Below are 11,500 nucleotides of genomic sequence, written 5' to 3'. Positions count from 1 at the left end.
CTGTAGAAATAGTGGGGAATCAATAAATTATTATTCTATAAATTATTAAATCTATAGACAAGATAACCATGAGTTGAGTTCCTTCTCATTAATTAATTAAATGAGGACATAAACTCATTGTTATTGTCTGTCTATTAATTTAATAATTTATTGAATAATGGATACTGCTCATACAAAGTTGAACAGGATGGCATCCATCTTCAATGCTATTTCCACACTAATGAGCTTGACACTACATTATTTACTCCACCCTTTTCTCAAATATCTATATTTAGCTTTGACCAGCAGAAGATTTTGTCTGGACTTGTAAATCAAGCACATAAGTTATTTCCAAAAACGTTGTATTCCATCATAATGGATGCATCTTTTAAATTCATTTTAACTGTGATTCAAAACAAGAAGCCAACTGAGTGAGTTAAATGGACCATGCTGACTAACCCAATTTAAAGCTCTAATCCTGTTATGGAGAGCTTGACAGATGTTTTCCTAAAGTATACTTAGTACATCACATTATGAGTCTAATAGTTGTTAGAAAGTGAGGTTAGGAGTAAATACAGGATTATATTCTTGCCTCAGTAAGTGATGTTGGGTAAGTCAGTTTAAACTCTGACCCCTTCGCAAAAAGTGGAAATCAGATGTATTTCTTAATTTTTTGAAACTATTGGAGATCTGTTTGAAAAGCAGTACAAAAGTGCTAATCATTATTTCTAACAGGAAAAATGTGATGCCAGATGTATCTGTTTTTTTTTATACAACATTCTGATTAAACTGATTTTACTAGAAGTATAAACTACCATGTCTAGCAGAAGTAATTTAATGTTATTTACAGTGCTTCTGGAAACATCTCATTTTCTGGTCACGTCAATAACTCCATGATGCTGTGGTGCTGTTCAGTCTTAACAATGATGTAAATCATTAAATACTAAACCAAAGGACGCAAACGCTCACTTGTCACAGTGACCCATGGCTCATGTTGTGCACAGCACAGAATGACTCCTGCAAGCCACATTGATTCTGTATTATCACATGCAACAAATGATCTTGAAGAATCACATTCAGTAGATAAATTACATAAGTGCATTTAATTTAATTCACATGCTTCTCTACAATAAAGTACGGAGATGTCAAAAAACAAGTTACATTTGATTTTATGTTTCTTTTAGCTAAAATGATTAATCACAATGTTATTTTTACTGCTAGGTCATCGCCCACATGCAGTCACAAAGATCTCAAATGGAAAAGGAAGTTGGGAAAATTCACCAGAGAGAAAATTAACTGAGCTAAAACTAACTTGGATCTAAGCAAGTGAAAGGGATGGAGAACAACAAAGATCAAGCATCAGAGCTTAATAATTTAAATATGAGGACAAATTTTTATTTTTGTTTTTACGTAAGTAAATACGGGCCTGTAAAGAAACTGCAGGGCAACAGTGATTTTATCATACAGTGAGAGTCAATAAGAACTAACAATCATCACCTCAGGTACTTGCAGTAATTCTGATATATTTCTATACTTGCACAAATTGGACCAAGGTTTCAGTTCAGCAAAGCATGTGCTTCAGTCCATTCCTATTCAGCAAGGCAATTAAGCCTGTGCTTAACTTTATGTACATGCTTTGGGACATAAGCATGGGCTTAAACGTTTTGCTGATTAGGGATGACTTGCTCGACTGGAATTCAAATTCTGAAGTCCTCATCCACACAAAACTCCTTAAAATCAATAGAAAATTTTCTTGAGTACAGGCTTCAGAGTTGGACCCTCACAGTCCAATAGCAAATACTGTATTTTGAGTGATGCCTACTGATATGCTCAGTGGTGGATGCTCACTTTGACAAAACTAACACAATGATTGCTCTAAGAGATTGCACCTAGAAGCAGAAATAAGGGGACTGATCCTGCAACCAGCTTGCAGGTAAATCTCCCAGTGAAGTCAACTGGAGTTGTGCTAGTTATGGAATGTAGATTTGTACCTTAAATGGTCCCAATCCAGCTCCTATCGAAATGCCTGGAAATATTCCTATGGATTTAATGGGGAGTTGGAACAAGTCTGATAAGAGCACCAGAATGTGGCAGCAGAGAAAACGAAGCTATAGGGAAAGCAATTGTAGCATCATGGGTATCCAAAGGAATGGGGTGAGAATACTTTGTCTAAAATAACCCAATCAAATGACATGCAGCCAAAGCCCTCACACACCAAGGGCTGCCTCTCCTAGACCTGGTGACAGGTAGCTTCACCTGCCAAAAGAAGACTACTTTGTTTCAGTTCCTGTTTCCCAGCCTTTATCTCAAACCACACTCACCTATATCCCACTCAGTGAAGGAAGGGAAGCCCATTACACAATATTGAAATATGGTTTAAGAAAGTGGAGAAGAATACACAGAGAGTAACTCTTGCATACTTACATTTGTAGGCCTAGAGCCCTGGAGATTGCTCTTCTAGGCTGAAATTTACCCCTGTGCAGGGTCAGTACAAGGTCTATGCAACACTTAACTTCTACTTAGCCCCTATTTTTGAGAACTTAAATGATGCATAAGCTTTGTGCTGTCCATCTGCAAAGGGATGACTTTCACGCCCAGAGCAGAATTCTCTGCTTCTGTCTGCTGCAGTGTGGAGGAGCCAATGCAGACTATTCTAAACATGCAACAAAATTCTGACCTGTGAATCAAAGAGGAGAATTTTGACCATTAAAGAGGCGAGTTTTATTACTGAATATATGTTTTCATGATTGTAAAATGCATATAAAATTACATATAAAATCAATACATGAAATGCTTATTAAAAAAACATGAGCTGGAAAGAGAATGAAACTAAATTGGAAGAATGGCATCCTAGTATGTGAACCAGGAAAGGATAGGTGGGTAGCAACAGAGTGATTTATTATAATAATGGAGGAGAAAAATACTTACCCTGTCATAAACTCATGGGCAATCTATTTTTCTCTTATGCTAATCATAAATCACCATTTTGCTTTTATGCTTGAAAAGAAACACCTCATAGTACCTGAGGCTGTAACAAGGGGAAAAAATGGTTTTCTTCCAAAGGTCAAGACTGAAACTCATAGAAATTTCCATTGTTATACCACCTGGATACAGATAATACAGTACAGTATTTAGATCCAGATCACTGTTCATGGCCCTGGTGACAGAAACTCCCCTAAGGGTGTGAGGTTTAAATAAGGAAATGTCAATGCCCCATTCAGGCAGAACTAATTTGCCATGAGATCTGCTAGCGATTTAAGTGCCTACCCATTGGGGTGTGTGTGTGTGATATCTTCAGTATTGAGTAAGAATAAGGGCAAATCTACACTGAAAACTTACATCTGCATCCCTGAAAAATCCACATCCCTGAGCGATGCAGCTATTCTGACCTAATTCCCAGTGTAGACAGAAGAATTCTGTGGACCATAAGAATGGCCATACTGGGTCAGAACAAAGGTCCATCCAGCCCAGTATCCTGTCTGCCGACAGTGGCCAATACCAGGTGCCCCAGAGGGAGTGAACCTAACAGGTAATGATCAAGTGATCTCTCTCCTGCCATCCATCTCCACCCTCTGACAAACAGGCTAGGGACACCATTCCTTACCCATCCTGGCTAATAGCTATTGAGACTTAACCTCCATGAATTTATCTAGTTCTCTTTTAAACCCTGTTATCGTCCTAGCCTTCACAACCTCCCCAGGCGAGGAGTTCCACAGGTTGACTGTGCGCTGTGTGAAGAAGAACTTCCTTTTATTTGTTTTAAACCTGCTGCCCATTAATTTCATTTGGTGGCCTCCAGCTACTGCCTCTTGGGAAGGTGGATTAACTACAGTGATGGGTCACTATATTAAGTGTCCACTCTGAAGCATGAGAGTGGCATGGTAGCAGCGCTACAGCTGTGACACTGAAGCTTTTTAAGTGTAGACATAACCTAAATATTTAGAGCAAGATTTACTAAAGAAAACCATAATCAGGTGGAGAAACATCCCATTTATCTAACTCTATGTACAAAATTAAAAGGATATGAGTTAAAAATCGATGAAAAGTCTAAACTGTAGTTTGATTGCCACCAGCCAATCCACCATTAATCCAACAGGGGTATGCACAGGCCAAATTATTTTCAGTCAGAGTTTTGTGTGAGGACTACAGGACTGGGCCCCATGTTATTAACAGAAGTAGCTCAATCAAAGTACTTTACCAGACCTGTCATTCTTGCCACTATCTGCAGAAGTGGCTTGGGATCCAACTACAGTAGAATTAATTTTGGTTTATTGTATTATAGTTATGTCCTACTCTCTTTTGCAGGCTGACAGAGGAAAAATATTTCATATTCAGTGTGACATGTCCTATTAATGCCATGTTAGCTCTCCTGAGCTTCCCTGTCTGATTAAAATGGGAGGAGTAAATTGGTCATAATTATAATTTTTGTCTTCCTCCCACCAAGCAATGTGTAGGATAGTTTGACACAACAGTATAACAACTAAAATTCTTTCATTAGCATGTTTCTGTTTTTCTAAGAGACAACCGTCAGGTAGACTCAGAAGAGGATTATGATCCGTGGTTCTCCTGGCTACCTGGTGAAGAACAGCAGAGGATTATAAAACAGTCTTATATGGAACAGACACCAAAATGGGGATCGGGGGGAAGAAGCGGGAATACACAAACCCGTTGTTTTAATCTAGGAACAGACTCATCTGATTAATGCCTTTCTGGTTTTACAGGTCATTTTGTTTAGCCAGGAGGAAAAGTTTGGTTAAACATGTGGATGTACTGCAGTGTCAAGGTGTGTCTGCACTGGAATAAAAGACCCGCAACCTCATGGGCATAAGCCCAAATGTCTATACAGCAATTTTACAGCCTCTCAGACCAAGCCCCACGAGTCCGAGTCAGCTGTCATGGGCCAGCCACAGGTGTTTAATTACTGTGTAGATGTACCCTCAAAGAGTGCAGGAAAGCAGAGGCAGCTCCACCCACTCCAGCTCTCACCCTCCAATTGCCACATTCTCTTAGAACCTTTTCCTCAAGGCATCAAGACTCCTTCTACTGGATTGCAACCTTCTCTTGGTATAATCTGACTACCTTTTAACCACAGTTACCCGGTTTAGCTCTAGGGGAGATTGATAAGGGTCTCCAAGACACCCAATTTTCACTAAAATTTTGTACTTTTATATAGTGTCAAGCATCTCCAAGGGCCATGTTTTAAAGTGTATTTAGATGACTAAAGATGCAGATAGGTGCCTAATGAAAATCCCTAGGATCATATCTGAGTCTTTAGGCCTCTATGCAAAATGGGTAAGTATTTTTATTCCCATTTTACTGAAGGAGAAATTGAGGCAGAGAGAGGTTAAGTGACTTCTCCAAGATCATACAGTAGGACAGTGACTGAGCTGGGGCTAGACCCCAGGTCTCCTGACTTCCAATCTTGTGTGCTAACCAGTAAGCATGCAGCTTCCTAGAAGGGGGCATTGTGTAGCATTGCGTTATATTGAGTCCTGTACCATGATATCATCCCAAGAAGTAATGTGACAGAAGATCCAGGAATTGTCATTCCTGACAGCAGTACCCAGAAAGGTTTGGCAACAACTCATGAAGTCCAAGTACCAGATCTATTCATGGGCCTCTACATTTCTTTGTACAGGTACTGAATTTCTCTCAACTAATTTGACTGTTTCCATTTTTTTTTATTTTTGTATAGAGCTGAGTGAATTTTTTCAACTGAAGCTGCGGCTGCTTTTTGGGGGCCAAAAGATGTAGATTTGACAACACCAAAACGTTTCATGAATTTGTGTCAGTTTTGCCAAACTTAGGTTAAAGAATTCCTAAAATAAAAATAAAAGCTAAATGTTTCATTTTAGCTTTTTTTTAACTAAATGATTTTATTTTTTTATTCAGAATAACTTTTTGTTTAGAAATTTCCTTTTAATTTTATTTTTAAGGAATGCTCAAAATCAAAATGAAATGTTTTGTTCAATCCAAACTAATTGTTTTCATTTTTCAATTTGCCAAAAACTTTGAATAACATTTTTTGTTTTGACCCAAAACAAAATTCTTTTCCCTTTTTTAAACAATTGCCAGCACACTCAAAAAATCTGTTATTTGCCAACCTCTGCATTTTAATCTGTTTCTAATAAAGATAAGTAACTAGTACAAGTCAGGCAAAATAATTAAGGTACCTAAAAGGTTTGCCATATCATAGAATATTAGGGTTGGAAGAGACCTCAGGAGGTCATCTAGTCTAACCCCCTGCTCAAAGCAAGACCAACACCAACTAAATCATCCCAGCCAGGGTTTCATCAAGCCAGGCCTTAAAAACCTCTAAGGATGGAGATTCCACCAGCTCCCTAGGTAACCCATTTCAGTGCTTCACCACCCTCCTAGTGAAATAGTGTTTCCTAATATCCAACCTAGACCTCCCCCACTGCAACTTGAGACCATTGCTTCTTGTTCTGTCATCTGCCACCACTGACAACAGCCTGGTTCCATCCTCTTTCAAACCCCCCTTCAGTTCAAAGCTGCACAGTTGAAGGCTGCTATCAAATCCCCCCTCACTCTTCTCTTCTGCAGACTAAACAAGCCCAGTTCCCTTAGCCTCTCCTTGTAAGTCCCCAAGCACCCTAATCATTGTTGTTGCCCTCCGCTGGACTTTCTCCAATTTGTCAACATCCCTTCTGTAGTGGGGGGACCAAAACTGGACGCAGTACTCCAGGTGTGGCCTCACCAGTGCTGAATAGAGGGGAATAATCTCTTCCCTCGATCTGCTGGAAATGCTCCTATTAATACAGCCCAATATGCCATTGGCCTTCTTGGCAACAAGGGCACAATGCTGACTCATATCCAGCTTCTCGTCCACTGTAAGCCCAGGTCCATATCGTGCTTACCACTTTCTGTGTATTAACTGGTGGGGTACAGTTTGGGGGTGTCTTGTGTCCCATGCAATATTATTCATGCAACATCATGGGATATGCATCAAATTGGCAAAAGGCCTTTATTTTGGAGAAGGCTTCACTCTTCTGCTCTGGAATATTGGCTATTTAAACTATAAAAGCTATTTTAGAGATGATATGCAAACAGAATGAAGAAAATGGGATTGCATTTAGAATAATACACCCTAAATGGCATGCACAAGAGCTGTGTTTAGTCTGGAACCAGAAACATACCTTGGTGTGTCTCAAGTTCCCTGAAGTTGTTGTTGAAATGTAATAGTTGTATCTAGAGGCCCCAGTCAGAATCTGTTTCTTCTTGTCCTAGACTCTCAGGGGGTTTCTTGGTCCTGCTTTCAGGCAAGGGAGTTTTACAGAGGAAGTGTGGAATCTGGGTCTAATAGCAGTGAGTCTGCAAAGAGCCAGCCTGGAGGAAGATGTACCTCTGTGCTTTAGAGAGCAGCCTGCTTTCTCTGTGTGTGTGTTTTTTGGTGCTTATGTGTTAGAGGTCTGGGTTCTGAGAAATAAAGTAGTGTTAAAATGCTCTTTCTGAAAGCTTGCAATGTATGTTTTTATCCAGCTTCATTATTTGTATGCCATGAACATGACAAAGACACGTACGTTCTCATAATAATAACAGTTAATTAGGGCTAGATTGACCCTTGCCCAACATAGCCATGCAGAGAATACTATAGAGTAAGGATGTCTCCTCCAACTCTGCAAAGTCACATTAGTCACTGGGTCTAGGTCTTGTGCAGCATGCCAGAGTTGTACAACTATTGCTCCCACCCACAAGCGAGTGGGTGGAAAGTATCTAGGAGCAGGAGGAGCCATGGCTCCTTTCCCCCTTGCTAGCCTGTGGAGCTGGTTGGATAGCTAAAGGCAAGTAAGCTTCACTCCTTTCTCTCTGGTGCAAGAATGATGCCCTGGGAGGAATCATGTCACAGTTCCTCCAAGGGCTACTCCTAGGGCGATGCAGCTTATGAATCACCCTTTACTCAGGGCAATGCCTAAAGGCACAGTCTAGCCCTTAATTTGTAATAAACAAGATATACTGTAATATTACTGGTTTCAGAGTGGTAGCCGTGTTAGTCTGTATCAGCAAAAACAATGAGGAGTCCTTGTGGCACCTTAGAGACTAACAAATTTATTTCGGCATAAGCTTTCTTATGCCCATATAAATTTGTTAGTCTCTAAGGTGCCACAAGGAATCCTCTTTATTTATTTTTTTTGGTAATGTTACTACTAACTGTGCTGTAGTAATACTAATATTCTGTAATGTACTGTAATTAATACTAATATACTCAAATAATGCACATTTTAAGTGACAGCAAAGAATGCATTCTTGAAGTGCTGCAATGTCAACTGTCCTCTTGTATTAGCAGTTTGACGCTGAAAATGCTCACCAGAGAAAGTACCTTTCTCTTAGCCTTCAGCACAATAAATGTCCTGAGGAATCTCGAGAAGTAAGTCAGAAGACATTACTTCCCTGTAGCAGCTAGGAAAGCCTCAGGGACATTTGAAGATGGTAATCTGTAGGCTGTAGAAGGAAGCCCCTTTGGTTGGTTGGTTGGTTTTTTTTGCCATTAAATTGTTTTGGATAACATGCTAATCTTCAAGTTTCAACTGTGCATTATACAAGGCCATCATGAAATTAAAAGAACCATTGACAAATAGTAACAATAAATATGTCCTTGGAATGATGAGACACCATGAGCCGCTGCTTATAAGCCCAGCAAACATTTACCAATGTATTCGGAAGAGGAGTTCTATTTGGTTTTCTTTAATATAATGGATTTCTCCCTACCTGCTGAGGCTGTGTGTCTGTTGGAGCCCTATCTAGAGAGCTCTGGCTCTTGAGTTCAAGATGTAGCAGCTCATGCTTTTAATTCTGGAGACCTCTGGTTCAAACCCTAGTGTGTCAGCCAAGGTGGCAGCTGTCAGAATTGCATAGGCCACCTCTCTCTCCATTCATGGTGCTATAACATCCGTATGGCAACTACTTCTGGAGAAAAGTATTATTACGAAAGTGTAGGCTCAGTGCAGCAGCTGGAAAAAAGGAAGGGAAGCCTGCATTATGTGACCAGCCAGTGTCTGTGGACCAACAGTGCTTCCTGGATCCTATTTGGGAAATGAACACTAAAGAATAAGGCATGCTCTGTGTGTATATTTAAAGCTTACAACTCTTTATGTTTAAATACCTCCCATGATTATTAGAAATTTTTACTGGTTTTCTAATCAAGATAAGCTTTATCTCCTTTTATGCCCAATGCAGCTATGTGTTTCCTATTTCCTATTTAAAGTTTGCTATCTGCAATGAATTGGGTGCTATTTACCCAGGGGAAAAAATCACCTGCTGAACTTCAAAGAGAACCAGCACAACTTTTCTGTAGCTTCACAAATCTTGGGTAAATAGTCTCCCAGTTGCACCTGCACACATTCAATTTGACTATGCCCAATCCTGGTTTTGCAAGTGGTAAGAATTATTCTGTAGAAGTCTCAAAAGTAATGGTAAATTGGTGTTTAAACAAGACTTACACAGAGTAGAAAGAGTGCACTGGGATGCCTGAGGAAGTAAATAACTGGAATGGATTTTTTTTTGTAGCCCAGAAGAAAAAGAGCCTTTTGGGCAGTTTTGAATGGAGAGAAGTAGCTTTGCAGATCAGAATATAATTTAGTGCACAAAAAATACAAAGGAAAGGTGGAAGAATTTATCCACATCAAGCGCTACTTTATTCATCTCGGGCCGAATCTTGCTCCCATTGATTCCTTGCATTTTTCATTACCCAAGATAGCAACAGATTAATCCTGTATTGAACAGACCCGCCAATCCAGAGCACAAACTCTGTAAGGGTCCCTACATTTCTGAGAATGGGAGCATCAGGTCAGTCTGAGTTTGAACTCCAAAGGAGTCCAACTGCTTTGAGAGTTGCCTGCCACTTTTCTTTCGTAGCATCCAAAATTTCAAAAGCAGTCCTCACACTCCACAGGGACTACCATGTGTGATTTGTCCACTGCCTGACCCAGGATTGGAAATTGCTGGTTTTGGTCAATCCAGGTTTAAGTTTCCTGATCCAGTTGGTGTAACAGGTATGTTCATGTAACCCTTTATTATTGCCATACTTCTGAGAACCAAAATAAAAAGCAAATGTAATGCTTATACATACGGGCTTCTCTATAACAAAACCATTCCCAAGAACACAAATAAACTCTGAAACTGTTGGGCCAAATTCAGAGGTGATGTGTTAGCGGGTGTGAGCTCCACGTTGGTAAATGGGTGTGAGGTCAATTTAATCTAACATAGCAGGAAGGAGGTGTGAGTTATTTTAGAGGTTGCCTATTCTAACTTGCACCTTTTTGTGTCCCCCTGCTAGTTGCTTTTGCTGCCTCCTCTTCTGACCCCTCTGTTGGTTAAGTTACATATGATCTTAGAATTCCTTGTGCTCACTTAGGGCTTGTCTACGATCTAATCTACACTTAAATTTTAGGTTGACATAGGTACATTACTCGAAGGTCTGAAAAAATCCACCCACCTGAGTGATGTAGTTATGTCAACCTCACCCCCAGTGTAGGTGCAGCTAGGTTGAGGGAAGAAAGTTTAGCTCCCGTCAGTTCTTACGCCGACAGAAAAACCCCATCCATCGGCGTAGGCTGCATCTATGCCAGCAGAGCTACAGCACTGTAGCTATGACAGTATAGTCTCTGTGGTGTAGACATGGCCTACATGAGGACACTCACGGAAGTTAAGAAGAATTAACTAAAGGTATGAAGTTAAGATGCAGTAGTTAAAGTGCACAAAATTGCTATGTAGACGCTCTCATTCAGAAGTAAAGTGGCCTTATTTCTTTTTAACTGGCCTCGTCTATACTTAACATTTAGGTAAACATAGCTCTGGTGCTCGGGGGTGTAAAAACTCCACACGTCTGAGTACTGTAGCGATGCTGACGTGATCCCTGCTGTAGACGGTAGAATGCTTCCATTGACCGAGCTGCTGTTGCTCAGGGAGATGCTGTTCCTTTAGTGGCAGAAAATCCCTTTTGGTCACTGTAGGCTGCATTTACACTGGGGGGTTTTGTTGGCATAGCTACAGTGCTGTAGCTGTACTGCTACAGTCTCCGTAGTGCAGACCTGGGCTTAACACTAGGAGATTCAGAAGTAAAGTGTCCTTAGTTCACTAACTTAGGGCAAGTCTACGACACAAAATTAAGTTGACCTGACTTACGTCAACGTACAGCCGCCAGATTAATTATATTGCTTTTCAATGTCCACACTACGCTCCTGGTGTCAGGGGCGCTCCTCACCAGAAGCGCTTGCACCAGTTTTAACCGCTGGTGTGGGTTAAGGTTTCGGAAAGGCAGCAACAGTAGATATAAGCAACGCAGTGTCTACACTGACACTGCGTTGCTCTAACTATACTGACCTAAGCGCTATGCCTCTTGCGGAGATGGAGTTAAGTTGGTGTAGGGGGTGAGTTACATGAGTGGGAGATACATTTTAGTGTAGTCACTTACAGAGTTAGGTCAACGTAAGCTGCCTTACGTCGACCTAACTCTGCAGTGTAGACCAGGCCTTAAATTTAGGGGATAAAACAAATTAAGCCC

This window comes from Lepidochelys kempii, chromosome 1 (genome assembly GCF_965140265.1).
Source record: "Lepidochelys kempii isolate rLepKem1 chromosome 1, rLepKem1.hap2, whole genome shotgun sequence".
NCBI classification, from domain to species: Eukaryota; Metazoa; Chordata; order Testudines; family Cheloniidae; genus Lepidochelys; species Lepidochelys kempii.
The sequence above is the reverse complement of the archived record's forward strand: the minus strand, read 5'-3'. Positions refer to the sequence as shown.